Source organism: Cetorhinus maximus, chromosome 6 (genome assembly GCF_964194155.1).
Source record: "Cetorhinus maximus chromosome 6, sCetMax3.hap1.1, whole genome shotgun sequence".
Lineage (NCBI taxonomy): Eukaryota > Metazoa > Chordata > Chondrichthyes > Lamniformes > Cetorhinidae > Cetorhinus > Cetorhinus maximus.
The window spans coordinates 48,996,401-49,018,179 of NC_135884.1; the positions used below are offsets into that span (position 1 = coordinate 48,996,401).

At 38.2% G+C, this 21,779-nt stretch overlaps 1 protein-coding gene across 12 annotated transcripts in view; it reads right to left on the reverse strand.

Moving 5' to 3' along the window:
- Nucleotides 1–21,779, reverse strand: part of foxp1b (forkhead box P1b) — a 505,775-nt gene that overhangs the window by 307,288 nt on the left and 176,708 nt on the right. For 8 of the 12 annotated variants that reach the window (XM_078543710.1, XM_078543712.1, XM_078543711.1 and 5 more), the window contains one exon: nucleotides 1,972–2,045. The exons of the other annotated variants lie outside the window; for them this stretch is intronic. The gene's annotated coding sequence lies outside the window, so the exon portion shown is untranslated. The remainder of the gene's footprint in view (nucleotides 1–1,971; nucleotides 2,046–21,779) is intronic. 12 annotated transcript variants of the gene reach the window in all.

Genomic DNA, 21,779 nt, shown 5'->3' on the forward strand with positions numbered 1-21,779 from the left:
TTCTCATAAAAGGCAATTTCTGTAAGCTAATAAACAATGCAAGACCATTCCAACTTCCAGTTTCTTTAGATGAGCATCACACACTAACTCGATTTTTATATTTCATTAAATGTAGCACAGCTTGCATTATGATATTATGTTGTAGGTGTGCCTTTAAGTCTAAAGTCATTCGTTTTTCCATCCATGCTTAGCACTCAACTGGTGGTAATTTAACTAAAGTTCAAGAAGTAAAATGCAGCCAACTTTCCTTTTAAAAATATATCAGCAATAGTTTGTATTTATACAGCAGTTCACATAATAAAACATCCTGAGGTGCTTCACAGGAGCATTACAGAGCAAAATTCGACACCAAAGAAAAAAGGAGATATTAGGTCAGATAACCAAAAGCTAGCTCAAAGAGGTAGGTTTAAAGATGGTCTTAAGGAAGAGAGGTTTAGGGAGGAAATTTCCAACAATCAGGGCCTTGGCAACTGGAAGCACACCGCTACAGTAGAGTGATTAAAATTTGGGATATTCATGAGGTCTGAATTGGAGGAGTGCAAATATCTTGCAGGGTGTTAGGGCTAGAGGAGATTAGAGAGATATAGAGGGGCAAGACTATAAAGAGATTTGAAAACAAGGATGAGAATGTGTGAAAGTGGCACTGCTTAAAGGGGAGCCAACATATAATTTAAAATAATCAAATAGTATACTGTGCTGTACGCTTGAAAACTCAGCAATTTTAAACACAAAGGGCCATTTAAATGGATGTTTAGTAATAATTTGGTAAGTAGTGAAGTAGAGTCAATATCACACGCAAACTTCACTGTAACAGGCTTAAGCCATGCACTCTTTCCACCTTGGAAAGCAACAGCTCTCCATTCTCTCGCCACTCCCTTATCTAACCTCTAAATTTTCTTGAGCCAACATCAATAAAATTCTAAAGGAATTGATAAAAATCTAAAGGAACTGCAGTTAAAGAAAGGGGGTAAAGTGTTGGTCCTGCCTGTGGTACTGAAAAAACAAAAGCCACCACTATTTTGACAGATCACAAGAAATTCTAAAGTTGTTTCTATTTTCTACAATCATTCTGAAGCAGTGTGACATTCTATGTGTTCTCTTACTCCTAACGCAAGGGCCTTGGGGCTGTTTAGCTTGTCACTATGTTTAACTACTCCTCTGGAGCTACCGAAGTACATTACCGGTAGTTACAGCTCATGAAAAATACAGCGACAAAACTGCTAGTGGCAGAAACATTAAACTCTCTTGTTAGCAGCCACCCCCATGTGGCACTTTAGCACCAGCAAGTTGTTTATTATGTTCTGTGCCAGGCAAAGGGATTAAATAAGGTTCTTAAGAATCAAGTATTATAAATGCATGAAACAGAACAGATAGCATAATTCATTCAGCCAAATTTTTTTTAAAAATTGCATTTGTGTTTTTCCCAGTATTCGGTTTTGTTCTTTTCTTGCATCTTAGATTTTTTAAAATTAATAGATCAAGTCAATTTATTTCTAATGTTCTAATCTGGCAAGGTCGGATGGACAACAGCACTAATGGGTGCCTACATCACAAGCTTCTGCAGTCGCTGCTTGATGGTTACATCACCGTTGCTATGGCACTTAACTGACTATTAATTTCTGACAAAAGGTGATTATGAAACAGACAGCTGAATTCCAAGTAGATGTCTCAGCACAGCTAGAGGGTATAACATTTAAAACAAAAACGGACTCTACAGGTTTTCCAATTATTTTAAAACATTTTTCTGTGAATGATTATGGGTGTATATATATTATACACACACACATATATATATATATACATACACACACATATATTATATATATTTATTTATATATACATATTACTAGTACTTTCAAAAATTCTCCAATACTTTGTATCACTAAACCGAGTGTGCTTAAGTTACTCATTAAAGATGCATTGTAAATTCCACACAAGGAACCTCCTATAAAGGACAAACCTTTTATTTACCTTCTTTTGAGTAGTAGCTGCTTATTTAAAGCAATCTTCTGTTACAACCACCTTTTGTAATCACTCTTCTTACCCTGGAGACAAAAAATGATAGAATCTGATTGGACGTTTGATGGTCGTTACCTTGTCTCAGCATTTTCACTGGCAACACAGAGCAAAGCACAAATATAAATAAAACAAAATACTTCCAATTGTACTTAATGGCAAATGACTTGCTGCAAAGTTAATAGAAACAATGAAGTCACAGGACAACTGCTTATCAGTACCAGCTAGTGCCAGGTATTCACATAACAAGCCCAAGCTGCTGTGTGTGTGTGTGAAACACAGCAGATGAAACAATTTTTCATGTGATTATGCTTTCTAACTCCAGATGCCTCTGGACTTCTTTACAGTGCAAATCACTTCATGTATCACTGAACTTAGTCCTTTCTTCTTGTACTATAAGTAAAACCCATGCATACAGATTACATGAGTAAAATCCTGCAACACAGTAGCAAAATAAAATGGGTGGAACCAGATGCCATCTGTCCTGGTTCACGCTACATGCTTCCATATTTATTAAATTAAATGAAAATACAAAATGAAAGGAAGCAAAAAAAAAATCTGGTTTGTCTAGTGTGCCTGTGTACAAGCCCACAGCTTCTTCTCCCTGTGTAATCCTCAAACACGAAACATCAATGCTTGAGTGAGCTGCCCTGAAAAGCAATGCTTTCACTGCATACTGCCTTTCTCTTTGACTTCAAAGTTTAGTAACAGCAACTGTTTCTACTTTAAGATCTCAAGAGGCATGAAAAGGCATCCAAGGTGAAATAAAACAAAATCTGGCAGAAATCTTGTCTTTTCAGGCCTATAATTCTCATTACTATCTCAAGTTTATTAGACATCTAGCATAGATTATTGGCCTTGGCCCCCAAAATTAGAATTAGAAATAGTTGCAAATCTGAAATAGAATATACAAAATATCATTTAACACTTTGATTTAGTTGTCACCCTATGAATATGTAGATGCGTTAAGCCAAGGGTGTGTTGTATCCAATTCCTGTGACATCTTTACTCTGTTCCTCCTTTATTCTCTGCAAGAGGCTAGCCAGTCAAGATATGGTACAGTTTCAATTTACTTTGCATGGAATTGATTTAACTTTTATACAAGCAGGCTATATTAAAATGTAGTTTAGATGATTAAAAGCCACAACTTACTGTTTTGAATAAAAGTATTAAAATTTGCCTCTCGCAGATTTACACACACCTGCAGAGTTAAATGTGAGGACATTTTCCTGAACAGTACACACTGTAGCTATTTTTTTCTGAACAGGTGATACGATCTGAGCTGATTTCTGGCCTCAGTCTGTTGAGAAATTGGACCCAATTTTAACCCACTCAAAACCCCTTCACTTGCACAGAGTTAAAATCAGGCCCAGAGTATTATTTCTGCTTTGCCATGCATTGCTTCTAGAAATAAACAATCCACAGGCTGTGAGGAATTGCTCATCTTTTCTTAATTCTTGACATATTATTCATTGATGCTGTTTCAATCCATAACATCATTATTACACTTGCACTTAAGTTTTGAGTTCATTGCTGAGAAATTTATGTCTGCACCTTTAAGAAATCATTTTTTTCCCCAGGTCAATTTGCTACAATGATACTTGCACACTGAGGCCAGATAATCTCTGAAATTGCTCAGTTTGACCTCAAATATATATATCTTTAATCCACTTGAACCTTAGGTGTTATGCAAGGGTGGTTTCAGGCTGAAATAGATTCAGATATATGCCAATATATTCTGATAGTAGGCTGAACATCAAAATGTTCTCAGCGCACCTACTACATCCTCCAAGAAATACTCTTATATTGGTTTTGAATTTGTTGGCAGCAGTGTCAACTTTCATTAAAGACCACAATACATTAAATATTTTCCTATTTGGAAAGATCTTTGATCTAGACCACGCTGTCCTTCCTAATTTCCAGTTTCATTGCTGGTTTTTAAAATTATTTTTAAATTTATGGTCCACTCCATGCATTGCATGTATGGAACAAAGCTGCAGTGTCAAACCAAGAACTCAGCAATGCTGGTCCTCACTCGACACTAATGCAAGCTTGCCACCAAGTATCTGCACTGTAAATTATCTGAAGTACAAGAGGGGAGTACACAGATGAAAATGGGTTTGCTGTCCTTGTATAAAATGTTTAAACCAACGCATGTGTAGCCTGTGCTATATATCCAGTATTAGACACTATTGCCTTTTTAAACACAACGAGATAGTTTCAGAGAGCTATTGTCTTTTTATTCTTGGGATTTTAAAATTCTGTCGCTAGCTATTTAAATGATGCCATTTTGACATAAATGTTTTCACCTACAGCAGGTTAACAGGGAATAACTTTTAATGAAATAGTCTGGAAAACAAAATGTGACTTTGACATAAAAGGAAACATTTGAGTTTCCTGGAATCTTTTTTGGTTCAAATTTGTGACTTCTATAAACACTATTATCTCTGAGAAAGACTCGTGTGATTACCCAAGTCACCAAAAATCGTGAGGCACTTTTACTAGTGTAGACTAGATCCCGGAAGAGTTACATAGTGCATCACTTGCCCATTTTTACTTTTGTAGTACAAATCATGAAGCTGAATGAACCCATGTACAAGGCAGTTTGGCAGTTCTGATTACAAATGCACAGGTCTTTGAGAAAGTGGCTCTATACCACCACCAGAACTGCCAGAGTCTGCATAAAGCTTATATGTCAAGAGTCAATTGCACCATAGTAGTTCTATGGTTACCAATCCAAGGAGCCACTCCATACCCTGTCACTAAGTCAAAGTCGTAGTATGGTTGTCCAAACCAACGATAGTACACCCTGATCTTTGTCTTCATCTTTATGATCAAGCCTGAGTCTCAAAGTAACAGGGTGATTAACCAATTACAAGCACCAATTTCTGGCAAGACATTGCTAATACTGAGTATGGAATGCATCCCCTATTTGAGATGAAAGCAAAATACTGTGGATGCTTAAAAAGTGAAGTGAAAACAGAAAATGTTAGAAATACTCAACAGCTCTAGCAGCATTTATGCAGAAAGAAAAAGAGTTAACGTTTCATATCAATAACCAATCATTAGAACTGGAGGAAGTTAGAGATTAAAAGGTAAACTGGAGTCTTTCCAGCATTTTCTGTTTTTACTCCAATCTGAGATGGTTGCCTTTGACTTGGAGTGGGTTCCTCCTTCTGGTGGCAGACCACTTAGTTTCTTTGAAGTTGCTAATCCCTGGGTGTTTGAAATTTCCCATGCTGCAGGAAGTCATATTGGCTGATGAGGTAGCTAACACGGAGCACACAAAATTCAAACTGGCTGTTTTAGCACATACCTGCCCCACTATGTTGTACTCTCCCCTTTTGCTGCATCTGCATCCAGCCTGCTTCCTGGGCCCAAGACTATCAATGTATGAATGCTCAAATGGTCGAGGAAATGTTTCATTTATGTAATAAGTAGGTCAGATTATGAAAGAGTAGCCAAACTAAACTTTTCAGCCATTTCTGTGCCAATTTGAATTTATAGAACTTCAGTGATTGGCAGTTCAAACTTAAGGCTATCCTGTGAGTATTCAAAAAGCTGCACAATTTACTGCCAAGGAGAGGAGCAAAGAAAAGCAAAAGGTAGGGCTCTTTCTGTCACCACTCTTTCCCCTCCCCTAAATCCCAGGCCACCCCTGGAGTGTACTTCCCTCCCCAACTCATTCCACATCTGATGCATAAATGCAAATTTTGGACTCTCACACACATCCAAAGTTTTACACAGTTCTCTACTGATACACAGTAGAGATCAAATTGGTATGAAGGTATTTTAGCCACTGAGTTGGTGGAACAGAAATGGTGCAGTTGTTCCAGTGAATCCAGGGACACTCACCTTTGCAGTCTCCCCTTTCCTTCATCCCAATTACACTGCCAGTAACAGAAATAGAATAGGTGTAACCACTGGGGAAGAATGAGACCACTCTAAAAAATGTGTTGCTGCAGTTATGTCCCACCCTTTTCACTGTTCTAAATCCCAGACTTCCCCTTATGTTTCTCCCACCAGCCCCCAACTTATTGCACATCTGTTGCACAAATGTAAATTTTGGATTCTTACATCCATCAATAGGGTCCAATAGAGTTTAAATTTATCCAAATTAGGCAAAAGTCAGGTATTTGTGAACTAATTGGAGTTCTCTCGTTTCAGGTCCTTCTGAGTTCATACTCAGTTTGCAGCTTATTCCTTCTACTACAAATAGATTTTGCAGAAGAAAAATGTCATGCTGTTTAAGATCTCAGATTGAAGGTATGAGCAAGAGCAAATGGACTAGCTGGCTGATTTATATTTCCTGAGTATAAACAAATGGTTTGAAAATCCATCAATAATATTGTAGTGTTTGCAAAAATAGAACTATTTTCAGTTATCACTAAATAACTTAAACAACATGTAAGGCAACCAGCTGTTTCATTTTGTGTTTCTCTTACAATCCAACCAGAGTGGGATTTGTTTTATAGAAACCCATTTGTGGAACTTTAAATCCACTGCATTATTTCTACAGTGTAAAGACAATGCATGTGTACACAGCAGCAGGCAAGAAATTAAATTGTGCCCAACTCAAGAATCAAAATACCCACATGGTTACCCAACCAGTAACTTTTAAAAACTACCATTGTAATCAAAAATAAAAAAATTAACAACTTGCTAAAAATTTCACAGAATAATTTCAAATTCTGTGTAGTGCACAGTCACGAAGTGTAGTGCCATGTGAGACATTTGAGTCAATCTCTGAAACATCTGTTGGGCCTATAATTTCAGATAGCAAACCAAATCACGACATAGTAGCCACAAATATGTAACTTAGCTGCATATATGTGTGGGGGGATGGGTTGGTTTACTTCAACTGTGGACATGTTAGTTTTCTCCACTTCTTTAAACAGAGACTTTATTTGCAACAGTCACAAATTCCCACTCAGTGGAAATTTAAAACACAAAAACAGGCTTCAAATCCATTTTGGCTCTAATCTGATTAGAAACTAGAACGTGATGCTGACTGCAGGCCCACGTAGTGTTGGAAACATATCTACGGATGCTTTACCCTGATGAACAAACAGGAACTCCAGAATGTAGAGCTGAGCAAACATTCTTTTAACTAGCACTTTGAGGGTTAATGCTCAAATGACCCATATAAAGGGAAAAAACGTATTTAACTGTATTATCTTCAACTGTTCCGTATACCTGTAAGATCAAAATTATATATGACATTTGAAAAGCACCAACAGAAAAAAAATCCATTAAAATTCATACACAAAATCCAAGGAAATCGTACATGCACTAACCTATATTAATGATCTGACTACTTCTTGAGTAACAAATCAGCAACTGAGTTTACATTACGCAAATACTAGTGAGTATTGAACTCTGGAACTGTTTTAATTATCCATTTCCAATGATTATAATGTAAAACATGCAAAGCTTTTTTCTTCTCGAATAGTCTAGCAGCAGTTGTATCATTTATGAAGATATGTGCCTGGGGATTATTAATTAACCTTGGTATTTGCGGAGCATTCCCCTGTTTTTATACTGCATTCAATTTGTTCAGATGAGCTGATTTACAAAATTGATGAGTTTTACAGCTATAAATACACTTAGGAGAAACACTAGCAAAACAACACAGGAGTGGCTTTGAACACAAGGTTGAAAAACTAGTCTGTTTCTCAATTCCATTGGAGTATAGCTGCTGGGTGTGTCTTTTTGTTGACCTTTGCTGTTGGGCCTTTAAACATTTACATCTGCAAGGAATTTAAAGCGGTCCCGTTTCTCTGTGGTACATTGTGCAATGCAATGGTTAACAACAAACCCCCAACCCCCATGAGTGTGAAAGATGAAAGCGATGCAAATAATTATCACAAAGCCATTAAGTACATTTGTTATCAGTTATATGATAAGAATAATCTTTGTCAATTGACAGAATACAATGCCATTAATGAATCAATAGTCAGAAACGAATTTGGTTCATTTCATATTATAGGGCATTTTCAGAATTAGGCAATGGAAAAACATGCTCTTCCATTGAGCTGCAGATATACATGCTAAGTGAATGCAACAGCAGCTGAGTTCACTCCCAGAAAAGAAGAACTGATCTAGGCAGGACAAAATGCCCTATGTAAAACTGATAACCTACAGTGCCATTATGCAAAGACTATTTTTATGGATGACTGTCTCCTCAACAACAGGGCAGCAGCTCTGTCAGTTCTCTTCTATACTATCAGGTTTCCAAACTGTAGTCCTGCTACTCACTGCTTCGCAGACTAACATCTCTAGTGTGCTATTAATATCAACGAAGAGCAGATTCCATTTCCACGTAAGAAAATCTTCAAGTTACAGTAGTCATTTTGCTGAAGAAGCGTAGTCAGAAAACAATATTAACTGGTGGCTCTAACTGCCTAAGACTGCTGTGTATTATCCTTTTCAACCAGAGTGCACAAAGGAGGCTTTATCATGAACAATACTAGCAAAATAATGAATCAGTTTGGCTTACCCATTTATGTTTTAATGGCTACAAACACAACACATAATACTTTGGACATATGCTTTGAAGCATTCCTAGAAGCCACCTGCATGCAAGTACATACTGTACTCTCCATTCCTGAGACCATAAACTACAGAGATCTACTCAAGTATGCTTCAGAAACTTCAATGTGTTAGTAGTTTAAAGCTTATGAATATCTTTTCACACTTTTATCCAAACAACAAAAAACATATTGAAAATACAGCTGCAACAGCACTTACCCATTAACTATGAAGCTAAAAAGCTTTTGATTGTACTGTAATCTCCAGGGACTGTAAAGCTACTGAGTTTTTAAAAACTAACTCCTTCAATATTCAACATCAAACTCCAGCAGACTGCAGTATAATGAAGGACTGAAGGTATGTGATCTAAACACAACAAAAGCCACTGCCTTGCTCTAGATTAAATATTCAGGAAGAGGCCCCTTTGCATAAACACAAACAGTCAGCAAATGAGCAACTGGCTCAAGTCAGCTGCTTGCTGAACCATCTACCTGTCCTGCTTTGAGGTGAAAAGTCACTGAAATGTTTGTGATTATCCTTAACGTAAATTAAGCTTTGCCTGAAGAGTAATTTACTGTTCTCTGTCTGACATTCTAGTCACTCTTTCAGCCCACTCCCAATACCGTTGTTTCATTTTTATGTATCATTTAAATTTTATCAACACATAAGAAAAACGTTTTCTAAGCAGCAGCTCAATGACGAGAGACATGTGAATGCTACATTCCAGCCAGTGTATCCAAGCAGTCTGGATCAGCCAGTCTGAAAAGCCTGGATTGAAACAAACAAAACAGAAACACAGCCCTGAAGAAAATCGGCTGCATAGTTTTGGATACTGACTGACACATACTGATGTAAAGAGTCAAAGATGTCATTTTCATGCAAGCTCTACTTGCTAGAATCAGGGAGAGAGTAGGACCTCTCAAAAATAAACAGAGTGTAGTATTTCAAAGGGAAGGGATACAGGCATTCCATTGTTGAAGCCAATTATCAGTGGAAAATAATAACAACAGATGGATTCAGAGTTGCTGACTTGTTTCATGCACTCCATTGCTGTCCAACAGATGATGAAATCCAAGAGCCATCTCAAATAGTCAAACAGTCCTCAGTGCAAGGACTCAGACTACAGATGGGGTCATTTTAGAAGATTTGATTCTGCCATATGTAATCTTTTGAGTGCTAAAGAGTCTGCTTTCAATGGCGGGCAGCTGCAGCAAATGTCACACAGACAACCAGCTTAATCACTACCCACCAAACAAAACAGCCCCCTCCTACTCAAAACCCAAATGCCATAAGCCACTTGTATAAAGGACCATTAAAGTATTGTTGAAAAAAATTAAGAATGGAAAAAATGAGAATTCATCTGATAAATTAGTTATACTGTAGGCTACAAAATGACGTCAAACATGATCTACCATAAACATATGCATTCAGGGCACTTTACATTTACAGTAAATAAACTAGGTAACAATGTTTTGGCAAATTTAGAGGAATATACACATGGACCATTAAGAAAACCTAACCATTTACCACAGAAGATGCAGGTATATAAAAACTGCTTGGTATTTCCTTTATCTTAAAACTTATGTAACAAATGCAAGAAGTGTTTTGACTGAAATTCTTGCCATGACAGCCACATCTAGCAACTGCCACTTCATAATAATTTAAACTGAACAAAGATAGAAGCCAGGTTTGGTCCCACGAGGCTTCAATCTATAGTAGATATCCACACACACACACACACACACACCACTCCCTTATTCAGCCTACAAAGACACTATAAACCACAACCAGGCTTCTGTTACAGTTTTGAAAGGGTCCTGGACACATATTTCATCTAAGGGGTCCAAAGATACAACTGCAGAGACTGAAACGATATCATAAATATTGGAATGGAAGAGGGAAGGTTGGGGGCGGGGGGGGTGTATGCTTCAGAAGCGGTGGAAAATACACACAGTACATTTGAGTAACCTTTTTAGCCTTAGTTAGAATAAGGCTACTTATTAGAGGTTCTTGCAGGTTGTAGAGGTATAGCATAATACATAATCGTTCTCACTTGAACGCAACCGCACACCCATAAACTGTACATTTCACATCAGTCAATTGTTTGAGAAAACTACAGTTCTATACAGGGAGCCCACAAATGGTCATATGCTGGTGCACAACTTCTAACACAGGTTAGGCTATGATCTGAAAACACTTAAAATAAGTGATAGTCTACTGGGCTTATCAAGTTAAAAGGAAAATCACCCCTGATTCCACAAGAGAAAATTTGGGTTATAGGCTTCCAACTATCAGATTAGTAGAATCTCTCATGGTAATGGCTTTACTTACTTGTTCAGCCTCGTGCAAAGGCTAATAACTGTGGCCACATACTTTTTAAAAAAAGTCAACAATACAGTTTTCTAAGTGTTACCAAAGTAAATATTTGCTGAAAGATTCTGTTTGTTAATGGCATACCAAGAGATACTATGTTACTTTTTATATCTCCATTAATAAATGGCAGTAAACCATTACTTTGCCACAATTGTTTTACAACAAATGTTTCTTTTAAATGCAAATAAAGTGAGCAGAGATTCTGATCAAAAGCAGCTATTTTTTCCCCATACAGTACTGATCCCATCAATTACACACTATGCACAAGTGTCAAAATGATGTTGTTGGTGCATTTTTAACAGAGGTCTAATTCCAATGGTCTTCAAATATGTCTACATAACACCCCCAAAAGCTGGCTTTAAAACTTCAATTGTTGCTGAAGTGCCAGTAGTATTCAATGGTAGAATCCCATCAAATGCTGAAGCAGTTCAACAATTAAAGATGGGGAGACCTTGAGAAGTTTCAGTCCTTTAACTGTGAAAGAGTACAAAATCTGATAAACAGCGAGGCTCAAGAATAATGGAATCTGCACAGTGCATTATAAGACTATAACCTAATCAAGGGGTTCAGGAGATATTATGAACCACGACAGTGAACATATAGAGGTCATTTGAACCCTGAGATTAGGTTACTAACTTTAACTTGTCCTACTACCTTACATCATGCAAGTTATAATACAAATAAAGTGTATATAGAGTGATACAGATAAAATGTTTATGATTTTTGAGAGTGCTTCAGGCATTTCTTGCCATTTTCACAAGCATTCTAGTGTTGCACTACAGTGGTCAATGATGTGTTCTGTCACAGACAAGTATCGTGCTCATTTGTGACATCATTACTGCAGGGTGACTTACTGATAGATAACTTGCAGCAGTTTACAGCAAAATGCTATTTACAAAACTTTTTAAAATACAAAAATACAAAGCATTTTTATCATTAACTGTCAAGAATCTGTGAAACGAAATAGACCGATTTAATTCTACCTCCAGGACAGAGTGCCGTTTGAACATTTTCCCTCTGCTAGTAAAACTAACCAAATAGGACAAGCTTGAACACTATCCGTTTTGCATTACAGTATGTACCTACGATACTTTAATTGCAGGATAGTCATACACCAGTAATAGGCAATTACAATGCTTAATGTACAGGGAATCTTAATTTTTTTTTATCTCTCTACCTCCCATCAATTAAACCAGAGCTAATAAAGGCCTGTATGGAGGATCATGAATACTGTTCAGGTGTATGATGCCTTAGAGGGCTCTTTATGTCAATCAATAAAATTCACATAATAGAAGCCGGAAGTAGAATGCTGCTGTTCAGATGTTGCCCCATTACCTAATCAGTTTATGTGCAAGTGGTTTTGCCAAGAATTGAAGAGGTCTGGCAACAATGAAAAGATCTGAGCACACACAGCTTTGTTTCATTCAGTTTATGCAAATAATATGGCTATTAGCAGGCAATTAACATTCTGCAAGTCCATTACTTAAATAAAGATATTTAAATCATACAAATTATAGAAAGCATTTTTCCTTCATTTTTTTGTTGCAATCATGTATAATCAAGAATCATTCCACTGAATACTAGGTTATAAACAAATATCATAATGATATTAAAGAGAAGAATTTTCCTGAAACTTCATTAACGAGTAACCACATAAGCCTATCTTATTTTAATACCATCAGTCATGCATACTTATCCCTTTATTCCTCCCTTCTGTTTACATGCAAAACTGTAACCCATTGCATACCGTGTCAAATAGATCCAATTTAAATACAATGGATATTTAAGATTATAGTAGTTAATGGGTTAAAGGGGCAGAGCCACACTAGCTGGCCCATAATTAATCTTTTTTGACATTTGGTAGGAGCTCAAGAAGCCAAGCAGTTAAGAACGTTCAGGTTGTTCAAGTCTCTACAGCAAAGATCAAGGATATGTAGCTGTTACCCAAGCCACTGAGCTATGCTCTTGCCCCTAGGTTCCTGCTAGGTAATCACTGAACAAGAACTTGACGGACAGAACAATGAGCTAGTGGCACGAGTATACAAGCTGAATGTCTGTGAAATTGTCATTTATCACTTAACCTTAAATGATTTTATAGGAATGAGGTGAGAACATTATTTTTAATGGGTTTGTATTTTCAGGTCCACCTGTAGGTTAGGAAAATAATGATTGGTATACTGTGGGTTTGCTGCATCTTTAAAAATCAACTACTATACTGCAAGAGTAGATAGTTTGTAATTACATATGGCTACCCTACACTTGTGCCTATATTTAGATTGATGATATTCAATACACCTGGTTGTCAGTACTATAATACCTCTGAGGTAATGTCTGGCTATCTCCTATTATATGTAAAAAAGTTTCTTGTCAAAATAATGGTGAAGCTAATGGCACTCATCGTTATTTATGCATAATTCTACAGCAACTCAAATATCTAAAAGTTGTTGTCCAAGTTGTGCTGCTCCGCCATTAGCTTTGCGAAAACAGTATTTCACTGTCTAGCTCACCATTGAAACTTAAGACCTTATATATCCAAAGCAACTTTCACAACCACTGGACATCCCAAAGCACTTCATAACCAATGCCATATTTTTGAAGTGCATTCACTTTTATAATGTAGGAAATGCAGCAGCCAATTTGTGCACAGCAAACATCAATGTGATGATCATCAGATAAACTGTTTTTGCAATGTTAATTAAGGGATAAATATTGGCTGGGACACTCCTCTGCTCTTCTTCAAAATAGTCCCATGAAACCTTTTACGTCCACCTGAGAAGGCACACAGGGCCCTCAGTTTAATGTCTCATCTGAAAGGTGGTACCTCCAACAGTGCAGAACTCCCTCAGTACCACACTGGAATGTCAGCCTTGGTTTTTGCACTCCAGTCTTAGGGTGGGACTTGAAACCACAGCTTTTTGACTCAGAGGTAAAACTGAGCCATTGCCTATGTGTGTTGAATGGTGTGAAGTTGTTGTATTTGCACAATGGATATGAACTAAACTCATCACAGAAAGTTACATTTTGCCATTTCAGTCTGAGCTTTGTCAAGGTGTGGTAAAGTACTAATTACCACCAGTCAACCTTCCTGGGATCAAAAATTAACCATTACAAATATGAAGTTTCATTCCTTCAGATTTTGATTGCTGTTGGAAATTTGAAAAAGTAAGTTTCTTTATCACTTTTCCTTTCTGTTGCTTTTTATTCTCTCCCTTAATCAATATTTTTGTTTCCTCACTTTGTTTCTCTTTCTGTACCTGATTTCATATTGAATTCACCCACTCTAATGCATGTTTCCTTTCAGTCCTTGTGTTGTTAATTTTGCAATTCTTCAATCTGACTGATTAAGGAGGTGGGAGAAGCAGCGATGTAGTGGTAATGTTGCTGGACTAGTAACCCAGAGGCCCAGACTAATGCTCTGGGGACATTGGTTCAAATCCAGCAGCTGGTGGAATTTGAATTCAGTTAATAAATTTGGAACATAAAGCTAGTTTCATGAAACTAACATTGATTGTTCTAAAAAAAAACCATTTGTTTCACTAATGCCCTTTAGGAAAGGAAATCTGCCATCCTCACCTGGTCTGGCCTACATGTGACACCAGACCACACAGCAATGTGGCTGACTCTTAACTGCCCTCTGAAATGACCCAGCAAGGGTCATTTGAAATAAATAAAAAGTTGCTTCCCTGTTTACTCAGGTCTCAGGTGCCCTGTTCCCCTGACTGCACTGTTGCCAGCTCACAATTTTAACAGCTTGCCATGCAAAAAATCTAACAATTCAAATGTGTAAGGGCAAGCCTAACTAATGGCAGATACCAATTCAGTCAAAAGCTAAATTCAGTCCAACAGCTAAATCTAGCCCAAAATGAATTTATTTTAACCATCTTATGCTTAGGTTGAAATCATTTCCTTTAAAACCCTAGGGTTGTCAGCATGAAATTTGTTGAGTAATAGCGATGACAGCAATGGACAGATCACACCCACCTAACTTTTATCACAGATATGAACTTGAACCATTTTAATATCTATCTCCTCTGACCAGTGTAATGGTTCAAAAGGCTATTTCTCTGACCTGTCAGGGTGTAAGTTTCAAAGTCCATTGCTCACATCCGCAATCTTTTGATATGGGCCTCTGACATAGCATGTTTCCCAATGCCAGAACGTGCGGTGAAAATTACTTACACGATTCCTTCCATGCAAGTAAAACATGATCGATAACAGGTCTTTAAGTACAAGAATACTCATTGTTTAAGAGATATGGGAGGTAATTTTCATCTTCACCACCTGGTTTTCAATGGGTGAAAATCGAGAAGGCAATCCCTCCACCAGGATACCATGAGTGTAGTATGTTACAAGCTAATATTTTCCAAGAAGGGCATTTTTACAATCAACAAAGCGTCATGACATTGTCCTTTGTAAGATACATATTAGTGAATTTTAAATGCACTACAAAGAAATAAAAAATTACAGAGGGGGTAACAATCAATCTCAATTGTTGCCTAGCTGCAAGCAGACCAAATTGTTGGAAAGATGTCATAAACTCTGGCAGTGTAGTTAAATTGGTTAGCTAAAATTAAACACAACAAGTTTCACAACTTTGCAACAAACTCCAAGTCTGGTATTTTAATGTAATATCAACATGTAAAGGATTTCTTAAATTTTTCTCCCTGTCAAACTCGCCCTTTTCTTTTTCTTCTCCTTTCATGGAAGCATTAACCCTGTGTTACAGTAAGATTTTGTGGGTTACAAGGAATCCTCTTATACCTCACAAAGTGGCCATTCATGATGCACGAATACTGACTATATAAATCGGAGAAGCAGCACAGCCAAGTTGTACCCAATTTTCAACATGACATCCACATAGGTCGCTACGACAACAGCTAGGAGCAGGAATACCGTCTGATTTTTTTGCCTCTCCCCAGCCTAGAGCTATTGAAGCAAATTGTAACACCTGCTTGTCACCCTAACTGGGTTTAGTTAACTCTGCACAATCTGGAGCTCAAAGCTGGGACTCTTCTAGTCTATGTGGTGAAGTACCACACCTAGCAGTGCATTTACCCACTAAGCCAGATGAGCAATTAGGTATCATCAGTGAATTTTACTTCAATGTAATTTTCCATTGGACATTTCTGACAATCACAGTGGAAAATCTCCATTATTTAATCTTAGTTTACAGATTGATAAGAAAGATTTTGAAAGACTAAATACAAGAATAAACCTTTTAACAGTCTTTAGGCTATGTTTAATGTAAATAACAAGCTCTTAATCTAAGATTTAGATTATTGACGCCAACAACAGAATATTAGGCCAAGTTTAATATTGATGTACACTGGCATTAAAGGAGTTTTGTGACATAAGATAGTCGTGGTAGGAAGAATAATCCAAAATCTGTACTTAAGATGTTTGCAGTTTCGATAAAACAAATTTCTGTAACTGTATTAAGAATGTTGAGAGGAAACTGAGTAGTGGCATCACTGTAGCCTATGTTGTCAAGCTTGCAAATAATTTTACAAACAATACCCTTGTATCTATGGAGGAATCCCAAGGTACACAGCAGAGGGGTTTACTTTACATATCTGAATCAAAAATGCAATTCAAAGTGGTAACAGTGTCATGATCAGCGCATTTCTTTTTATTCTTTCACAGGAAATGGGTTGTCCATCCTTAATCACCCATGAGAAGATGGTGGTGAGCCAGCTTCTAGAACCGCTGCATTCCACGTGATGTAGATATGCCCACAGTGAAAGAAGCTCTAGGATTTTGACCAAGCGAGTGTGAAGGAAGAGTGATATAGTTCCATGTTAGGGTATTGTGTGGCTTGGAGGGGAACTTGCAGGTGGTGGTGTTCCCATGCATCGGCTGCCCTTGTCCACCTAGATCATAGAAGTCATAGGTTTGGAAGGTGCTGTCATAGGAGACTTGGTGAGCTGCTGCAGTGCATCTTGCTTATGATACACACAGCTGCCACTGTGCATCAATGGAGGAGGGAGTGAATGTTTAAGACGGTGGATGGGGCGCCAGTAAAGCAGGCTGCCTTTTCCTGGATGCTATCAAACTTTGAGAGTTGTTGGAGCAGCCTTCATCCAGGCAAGTGGAAAGTATTCCATCACACTCCTGACTTGTGCCTTGTAGATGGTGGTCAGGGCTTTGGGGAGTTAGTTGCTGCAGAATTCCCAGCCTTTGACTTGCCTGTGTAGCCAGAGTATTTATATGGCTGGTCCAGTTCAGTTTCTGGTCATTGGTAACCCCCTGAATGTTGATAGTGTGGGCTTCAGTGATACTAATGCCATTAAACATCAAGTGGAGATGGTTGGATTCTCTCTTGCTGGAGATGGTCATTGTCCAGCACGTGTGTGGCATGAATGTTACCTGCCATTTGTCAGCCCAAGCCTGAACTTTGTCCAGGTCTTGCTGCATATGGACATGGACTGCTTCAGTATCTGAAGAATTCACAAATGGTACTAACATTGTGCAATCATTAGCGAACATCCCCACTTCTGACCTTATGATGGAGGGAAGGTCATTGATGAAATAGCTGGAGATGGTTGGCCTAGGACACTACCCTGAGGAACTCCTGCAGTGATGTCCTGGGATTGAGACTGTTGATTTCCAATGATCGCAACTATCTTCCTTTGTGCTAGGCATGACTCCAAACAGTGGAGAGATTCCCATTGACTTCAGTTTTGCGAGGACTCTTTGATGCCACGCTTCATCAAATGCTGCCTTGATGTCAAGGGTAGTTGCTCTCACCTCACCTCTTGAAATGCCATGTGGCAGCGCCACCAACTGGATTGTGTTCCTGGGCTCAGCTGGCTGCATTAACTGTGCCAAGGTAGTTCGCGAGAGGGACAGGGATTAAATCAAGAAACAGCTGATACCCAGCTCTCAGAGATTAGACACGGGGTATCCTGTAGATTATTTTAATGTAGTTGATACGTGGTCTAGAAAGATTGGGGAATAAAGAGCAATGTATCCTGGCACTGATTTTGTTTTAAAGTATTCAGCACAGAACTCACAAAGGCCTATCAATAATATGTCTTTAGCCATTTTTATATGTATTTTTGTTGGTTTACGATTCAGCCACCAGAATAAAGAAATCAAAAGAACTAAAACTGTAAAAGCAGAGAGCTGGCTCACAGGCATAGGCAGCCCAGATTCAGAAAATAAAACAGCATCAATGTAAATATTGCACGAATATAACACTAACAATGTCATTAGTTTTAGAACAGTAAGCAACTTCTAGTGCCTTTTGCTGGTAACATAAATGCTGCACTATGTTAAGCCATGCCTTTAAACTACCCTTTTAGGTACCAGGACACACAACCAGATATAAATCCCAGGCAATAACAGAATACCATCAACAGGATGAAAACATAGAAACATTGAAAAATAGAAGCAGGAGTAAGTCTGGCCTGCTCCGCCATTCAATATGATCGTGGTTGATCCTCTATCTCAATGCCACACTCCCACTCTCTCCCCATACTCCTTGATGTCTTTAGAGTCTAGAGCCTAGCTAAATGCAGCCTGATGGTGAGCATTTGATACAAGTTTAGGAAAATTTAAACCACAAATAATAAGTAGTTAACTAGTAAAATTAAGGTCCAGATTTTCATGGAGTCAGGCTGACTCCAGAGGTCTTTAAAAATGGCAAGTGGAACCCGGATGCGGAAATCCCACCCCCATTTCTGGCAGCTCCCATTTTTGCCAGCAGGAGGAAGGGGGTGGAACGTGATTCACACAGGCAAGAAACCCGAACTCAGTAGGGCCATTTGAAATTAGTGCTGAGTTCAAATAGACCCCATTTTGGCTGTTCTAAGCCCTTAACCTGCAATGTGGGGGTCACAAGTTGATGGAGGGGATGTAAATGCTCTTGAAGGTTGGGTAAGGTCTATTTAAATGTCATAAACTTAAGTTATTTAAATCCCCAGGCCTTTAAACATGAAAGAAATCTGGCTCCAGCCGTCAGAGTAAAAAAATACCCTCTGCCGGAGCACAATGATTGACAGATAATCTGGTGCATCTTAGAAAAAACAATTACCATATGTTTCTGCAGTTTCAATAGACTTTTTTGTTGATATTTTCCCAGGGTTGTTGTTATAGCTGAACCCATTATGAATGCTTACCTGAGTTTCAGAAGCTTCAAAACCATTTTTTTCAGTAGGTGGGCTGAATTCACACTTTGATTGACAGTTTTAAGAGGCTGCTGAAGGATTAGCTGCCTTTGACATGGTTACTGAAGAGAAGTTTCTTTTCAAAGCAGATTGACCAAGTGAGGGGATTTAAAATCTTTGAATTTGTTTCATGAGTGGGAGAGTTTATATCAGCATCAACTGTATGAATGACAGCTTTCTTAGATTGTTAGAAGTTTAATTTATTTTCATCTCTATATGGTCCTGAGATCTGCCTATAATGGATGCTGGGTGACTGCCTATGCAGGTGGCATGGGGCTATGAGGTGGCATGGGTGGAGGTGAGGGCTAGAGGGCCTAACAACCTTTTATGAAACTGGGCCAAAGTCTTAGAAAACCTCAAGCAGGTCTTCTAACGTGCCCACCTCAGCACTCGCCCTCCTTTGTGACCACCTCCCGAACTGCCTCTAGAGGCAGCAGGCCCGACGGGATTTCCTGCCTCCATGGAAAAAATTCCAGCCCTATGTCACTTAAAGTGACAGCATACTATAATAAAAATAGTTTTTAATTTCAGATTTCCAGCATCCGCAATATTTTGCTTCTATTACAGTGGTACCATATGTTGTATTAATCTTCCCTATTGCGACTAATATAATCTCTGTTTTTTCTTATTAGAATGGAATTGGATTCTGAAGGCTTTTAGTACTGGTTTTAACAGGGTTGAATGGAAGTCAAACTCCATTTTAGCAATAAATTTACAGAACTGGGATTTCATGCACGTAGTTGCTTTTACCTGCACTAAAACACAGGTGGTTTAAATTTATTTGCACATTTCCATCCAGAAATTATTAGAATGGATATTTAATTATCCTACAAATAATTGTATTTCAACACTTCTTTCACATGCAGAACAATGGTGCAGATTGCAAGCATGTGTACTACTACAGCAACTCGTTATGACATTTTGATTTGTAAGGATCTGCTGCAGCTGTTCTGTTCAATTCTGTGAATTACAACTCATCCAAAAGTTACAAATTTGACAGTCGACTAGAATGTGGTCAACAATAATTGCAGTTCCAGAATTCAACACAGCAAAATTTGATACAGCAAAGCAAACATGGATGTTTTAGTTGGGTGTAACATTCATTTCTTTTCTTGCAAAGTGTGGGATTTAAAGTAAACATCTGGTCACCACAGCCACAATACAGTGCATTCACTTTCAGTCCAAATTTAAACTAACAAGTTTTGGAAACAATTTTTTACAGTTTGGAAAATGCAGGCTAACCTTTCCAATGTTTCCAAAACTCTTTCATTCCAACTAAATTGAGGTTGATTAAGTTACCATTCTAAAGAAGGCAAAATTTCCTTACTTTAAGGATCTCTCATTTGGCAGCAATATCAGCCATTCCACAATGAAACAGTGCACACAATGTCCAGGCCCTGGCTGGCAGAACCACAAACCATTCCTAACTCTATGGGTTCTAGTTCACCATTGCTGCCTTAATCTGATTTGTGAATGGGCGAGTAAGTATTTATCCCTTCAGCATCATAAGCAGCAATTTTGATACAGAATGGGCATGATAATGAAGACAGAACAGCTGTTGCTGTGTTTATTGGCTATTTTTGGCTTTTGTGCCAAAGAAAATTGGATGCAAGGATCATCCCCTCTGTGACTGAATGCAACAGCTATCCCTGTGGAATTTCTTTTTAAAAATGTATTTATTTAGCACCTATCACCTCTCAGAAATATCTCAAAGCACTTAGGCACACAATTAATCTTTGAAGCATCACAACTGTTGTGATGCAGACAAAAAAGAGCCATTTTGTACACAGCAAGATTCCATTAACAGAAAAAGAATTAATGATCTTAGTCTGTTTTACAGCTACTTAAGAGAGAAATATCAGCCAGGACACTGGGAGAATTCATGTTCTCATTTATCTGATACCATGGAATCTTTAACATCCAACTGAATCAATAGAGCTTTGGTTTGAGATCTAATTTGGTGATGGAGCACTCTCCCTACAATATTGCACTGGAGTACCAGCCTTGAGGTGCTCCAGTTTCAGAGTGGGACTTGACCTCATAATCATCTGATTGAGACACATTAATGCTATCAACCAAGTCTGGCATGCACTCATTATTTCAAAAGAGTGGCTTAAATGATTTAGAAAGTTTCATGATACAAGTTACCATCTAATCTATTTTATTTTAGAAGAAATAGGGTGAGACATTCCAACTGCGTTGTTGTGGTGCGAGTGTGGCCTTACCATGACACTGTCCCAGGTGTGAGACCATTTAAATAATAGGGCCAGGTGCTACTGAGACACCCACCACATGGCCTCAGCAGGACTTCAGAGCAGAAACCTTCCATTCTGACAGGGAGAGAACATGGATGTCTGCTAGAATACCCAAATCTTCACCATTGCTGCTTCTTTGCTGGTAGGCCCATATTCAAAGTGCAATTAATCTTTCTGGAATTGACTGCCATTTGAATAGGTAGGAACAACACACAAATCTGTGTATGGCAAGTACACCTGCTTCATGAGTGTGAACTTACAATTGGGTATATAAGAGCATAACTGTCAGATTTCCAGAAAAGACTAGAATTCAGCCAGACTCACCACAAAAGGGATAGCAGGATGAGGTGATGGCAGAAGTAGCCACCCCTCCATTGAAAGCTTATGCTGCAATGGGTTTGGGTTGAAACCAGGCAAAAACAATTTCTGCTGGAAT